Source organism: Ylistrum balloti, unplaced genomic scaffold, assembly GCF_031769215.1.
Source record: "Ylistrum balloti isolate Yb309-2 unplaced genomic scaffold, AGI_CSIRO_Ybal_v1 Utg370288, whole genome shotgun sequence".
NCBI lineage: Eukaryota > Metazoa > Mollusca > Bivalvia > Pectinida > Pectinidae > Ylistrum > Ylistrum balloti.
In genome coordinates this window covers 942,248-948,267 of record NW_026782219.1, presented here as the reverse complement: position 1 = coordinate 948,267, position 6,020 = coordinate 942,248, and positions in this window count along the sequence as shown.

The window sequence follows — 6,020 nt, the reverse complement described above, 5'->3', positions numbered from 1 at the left end:
TGTACGATGTCTGCACGATGTCTGTACGATGTGTGTACGATGTCTGCACGATGTCTGTACGATGTCTGCACGATGTCTGTACAATGTGCGCACGACAGGAAAAGTGGTCGAAATAACACAAATTTGTGTAGACGTTAGGCGATTCGTTCGCACAAAAGACATATAGATAAATGTGGGAAAGGATTTATTTATTTTCTTAATATGTAAGAATACAGCTAAGTATATGTCATAATTAAGACATACCTATATGACGTGAACAACTCGATCTATCAGATAGGGGTTGAATAGTTATATAAACTCATCATTTTAAGTGTTTGTCACACGTGACCAGCCTTAGTGTATGAACACACATTATGTATACATCATATATGTAAACATTAAACGGATTTTTTTTCATCCTCGGCCCGAAGTGAAAATCGCACCATCGCCCATACTGTCGGGAAGGAAATTTTATTTTCATTACTTCTGTATTACTTTCGTTTTCCTATCGTTTTGTATACAAACATATACTTTATTACTCGAAGCCACTATAATTTAATCGGTAGAATGTTTGCCTATGTAACCTTTGGTGAAGATCCGAGGTGTATATTTTTTCGTGCAGTTGAATAAAAGACTTGCACGTGCAAGACACATTATCGCAATTGCTCTGAAATAGCCCCGTGGCGGGCCTCCCGTATAATGCTCAATGAGGTAGTCATAAGCTAGTACAAGGAGATCTTACCTCAAAATATTTAGGGGACGATATACCAAGTATCAAACAAAATATTGATATCCGGAAAGGTATCACTATGAAGACAAAGTTTTGTAATAGAAATATATGTGCTTATTAAAACCCTGTAATTAATCCTGTTTGCACTAAATAGCTGGACGAGTGTCATAAAATGTGAATCAGAAAATAATCACGTAACCAGCATTGTAATCCTATCAACACTAGGTTTGAAATGTATTTCTGGTGTGTAGGTTCAGATTTCAATTTCATGGCGGCTTAAGATTGTGATATCACGTGACAGTAATCAATACACGATGAGAAACGATTATGTAGTTATTGAGTATAAGGAGAGGTGACATGGAATCCTCTCTCATCTAAAATGTATATTTAACACGGAATCACGTCGGCGTTAGTCACGTTGTGAAGTGTGTCATAGTAGCAGAAAATGTCCTTGTCTCAAGATGCTTTGGTTTCACTCAAAGTAGAGTTAGTCTCAACTTCAGCATAGGGGATCTTATTTCTAGTAGAGTAGTCCTTAGTATCAACAGTTAGTCTCAACATCAGCATAGGGGATCTTATTTCTAGTAGAGTAGTCCTTAGTATCAACAGTACGTCTCAACTTCAGCATAGGGGATCTTATTTCTAGTAGAGTAGTCCTTAGTATCAACAGTTAGTCTCAACATCAGCATAGGGGATCTTATTTCTAGTAGAGTAGTCCTTAGTATCAACAGTTAGTCTCAACATCAGCATAGGGGATCTTATTTCTAGTAGAGTAGGCCTAAGTATCAACAGTTAGTCTCAACTTCAGCATAGGGGATCTTATTTCTAGTAGAGTAGTCCTTAGTATCAACAGTTAGTCTCAACTTCAGCATAGGGGATCTTATTTCTAGTAGAGTAGTCCTTAGTATCAACAGTTAGTCTCAACATCAGCATAGGGGATCTTATTTCTAGTAGAGTAGAACTTAGTATCAACAGTTAGTCTCAACTTCAGCATAGGGGATCTTATTTCTAGTAGAGTAGAACTTAGTATCAACAGAGTTTGTCTTAGTCTCCGAAGAGGTGATTGTCTCAGTAGATTTGATGTATTCACAAGTCGAGATGCGCAGTTTGTCGCTCATTACCCGGTTTGTGTTTCATTGGAAGATGAACTGTGTTGAAGTGGTTGTGGCAGAAAACAAGACAATTAACTCTCTAAAATGCTCAGAATTTCATGCGACGGGGCTCCCGTATGTGGTTCAGTAAGGTACCAACCAACAACAATGATACTTCTACTTGTCTCTGATTGCTTACGAGACAATTATTCATCAACCAAACTAAACAAATAAATTATTTGTGTATGAGAACTTCTATTGTTTTAATATTTATATTTTCCAGTTGAACTACAGAATTTATTAGAAATTTTCTTGAAATATTAAGTCAGTTTATTTAATATAATACTGGCGACTTAGATACAGTAATTTAAAGTTTTATTTCGAGAACCTTAATTCATTGATGTAGGCACGTGTTTATACCGGTGGTTGAGAGAGAGAAAAAAAGGTAGGTCACCGTTGTGTAGAAATCCAGGCGTAGGAGTCTCTAACCGTTATAGAACTAACAAAGCACATAAAGGGATTACCGCTGTCAGAAAATGGAACGACTGTCGATTTAAATGCACAACCAACGGAGCTAAAATTAGATTCTTGTGCCGCTGTTTGATACACAAGAATCAGTGACCCGAGATCCGTGTCGTTGCCCTTTAGCACAGCCTACATCAGGGACTCGTCGCATTGTTTTCCTTTGATACTTGACAACTGATGACACCCTAAACTTTGGGTCACGATAGATGGGGTTCGGTGCAACCTCGTTTGAATAATCGAGGTGTGTGGTTTGATTCCTGCCATTACGCATCCTAATTTCACGAAAATCGCTGTTGCTGTCGGAGCTCAGTCCTCGAACAAAACACTTTTCCAAGGTCATGGAAAATAAGTATCAGTGGCCTAGCGTCGTCATTCTTTATCACAAAAATTCTCACATTTAAACATCACCAAAATATACTGAACCAGCATGGGTTTCACGTGTTGTTGGGTAATGATCAAGGTCACCGTTACTATTTTTAGAAAATCGTTAGCATTCTAACGGCTTCATTGCTTATAGGATTTAAATTAAACCTCACTTACTATATAGTTGTATTAGCGTAGACAAGCTCGCGATTCAGGTTTGTTGAGTCAAGGTCAATGTCACTGTTACTATTTTTAGAAAATCATAGTCAGAACTCTAGCGACTTTTTTCAGGGATTCTCGTCCAAGGTCACACACTTTACTTTAAACACGTAATAGCTTGCGGGGTTGGAGTGGGGTTGGTTGGGTGGGTTGGGGGGGGGGGGGGGAGGGATAGCGGACACGTTCATGTAACTTCACCAATACTCAGTATGCATGCTATTATAAGCAGTTTTATATATATATTACATATATGTACATTTCTTCTTACGTAAACTAGATTATACCTGCTAGCAAGAGTAGTTATGATCTTTCTACACAAATTTGAATAAGCCTGGTTCGGATAGAGACAGGCGCTGCTCTACCAAGACTTTAACACACTGAGTACAAACATTTAGGCCCCACATAACCCCAGTATGGGGTAAAACATTTGGTTTCTTGGATACAATACTTAAGCAACAAGGCCGTCATTACCTTCAATACGATCTCTACAGAGGTAATACAAATTATAGTACGTTCGGTAAGAGTATACTTGTTCCAGAGAACAAGATGGCCTCTGTTTAATTTAGTGTCACCTACTAACAATGAAAGGCGGTTACCTTGATATCTGATAAAACGAGATAGATTTAGAATTATTTATATTGTGTGAGAAATGTCTGCTGGGGATATATCCACTTGTCAAAATACAATGTATATTTTTGTACTTCTTTGACATGTCCCTGTGGATTCGATATTCAATGTCTTGTGATCTACACAAAGTTAGATTTTTCAATAATCGTTAGCACACCAAGCCGTTTTCTTGTTTTTAAACTTTGCCCTTATTTAGGAACGTGGAATTACATACATGGATTGACAAATATTTACGTGGCGGATATCGTCGATGAATTAGAAAACGGCTTAACCTTTAGGAACACCTGGTCTTAATCCTTGTTTTTTCCATGTTTTACTTAACAATCTTTCCGTCGTCATATTTTTCTCATTAATTACATCGACATAGACTTCATATTACGATTCTTTTAACAAACTGGTATTTTCTTGTTATCTAAAAAATTATGAAATATATGTAAATGCATTTTTAAAACATTAATAGCGCAGACTTGAACGGTAATTATAACAGGTATTCGCGCATAGCTAATTAAGAAACATTGTCATTTACATCTCAACCTGTGGTGTTACATACTTAGAAAATTCTCTTCTGTAGTCATTAATTAACATTAGGTATTTAAATTATTGTTCTGCATAATAAAATGTAAAAACTGTACATAAAACATCTTTTCTGAACGAGTCTACAATTTTTGCATTTAACCGAGTCTCTGTCGATATGAAAGAAAAACGGTGATGTGTTTCGAATATAAGATTCTGTTTATCACATAACGTAGATATACTTTATCCAGCATTTCTGAAAACAGCACTTAATTAGACACTGATATTAAATCAAAACTGACGATGAGTTCATCTAATATGTCTTTCTTTAGTGACGTCATAATACATGTAATCAGTGAAACTATGGCATCACATTGAAACAATTGAAACATTAATGACAAACAAACATGACATACATACAATGATATATCGTAGGCACAGATATCCTTGCTCCAGCACAGCTAGACTTGACTTACATCCTAGTTGGTTTCACTGATTCCTTCACAAAAAATATCCCTTTTATTAACTTTTATATGCAAATTCATAACTAAAACCTATTTTCCTCTTAAAACGCTTTATTTTAAATAATTGTAACCTCTCATCATCACATACCTTAGTTATACTATCCACATTTACAGTCCTTACCCGCAATCTTAAATCAATTATCCGTATATGCTGTGTCATTGTGGTAATTACATTTTACAGATATTTTCAGCATACATATACATCTAGGACTCATCTAATACGTATGAATACATTGCTATCTGAGCATCATACCAGATACGTTTAATAGTTTTTTCTTAATTTGTTAAATTCTGTGTCACCTATTACGTGAGCCCTTCGACAAAGGCATATATCGTCTATATTAAGAGCGTCGTTATGGAGACTTGGGTCAGTATACAAAGTATCCGGACTATTGAGGTGTCGGATTGAAATGATCGTATCACAAGCAAATCGATGTACACTTCCATTGGAATCCCAGCACGTTCGTTCGTCTTTTAGGCGACCGGGGTTCGATTCCCAGAGGTTTCGTGTAGTCACTTGTTCAACTTTGTAGGTATTCCTGGCACTCTTTTAGAGAAAACCCTATTTATTTGGCTTTAAAATTAAAATCTGTTTCACAATTGCTGCGAAATACAGTTTAAAAATTTAAGTGTGTGAAATTCTGCTTGATTGGTTCAGTAAACTAGACACACTTCATTGTGTCCTGGCCTCTATTCGTACGATTCTGACCTTTTAAGTCAATGACGTCATTTAAGAAAAATCTTTTGATACGTTTACTTAAGTGAAGCTTCATTTACATATGTAAACTCTACAGACTTATAGCTACAGAAAATATATTTTTTTCTAAACTCAGATTTCATCATTTCATATGTAGCATGGAGTTTTACGAGGGAAGTATCATGCAAAATTATATGATATGTTTATTTCTGTTTTATAGAGGATCCGTCACAGTTGACCGCACATATGTGTAATAAAGTCGACAGTTATGTACATAGACACATGTCAGGTAACACACATAGCGTTCTAGTTGGAAGTCTCTTACTTTATAGTGTATATATCCATACAGACTTTCGGAACCCCATGGACTAGATTCATGTACCATGTACATAAAATATAATCGGGTGTCGCAATACTCTTCATGGTTCAATGCCTGTTCTTAGTGCCTAAGTAAAGTGTAAACATGTGTACATATAGCGGCCATATTGGAACAAAATAGGAAATACGTGAGCCTTAAAACTCAAATTTCGTGTGACCAGAGTATGGTCAGTAACAATACGACTACACGTGGCGTGTATTGGACAGAACTGACCCTGCCCGAAGACAGGTGAACTATGGGACTAAGTACAGGTCCCAGGTGAAGCCTGACAGGTATTGACAATCGGCAGTGATTAGTATTGAGCAGACAATTAACAGAACGTAACTCTAATTCCGTGTGGTGGAAAATATGTGGAGTGGTAACGTGGTAAAGA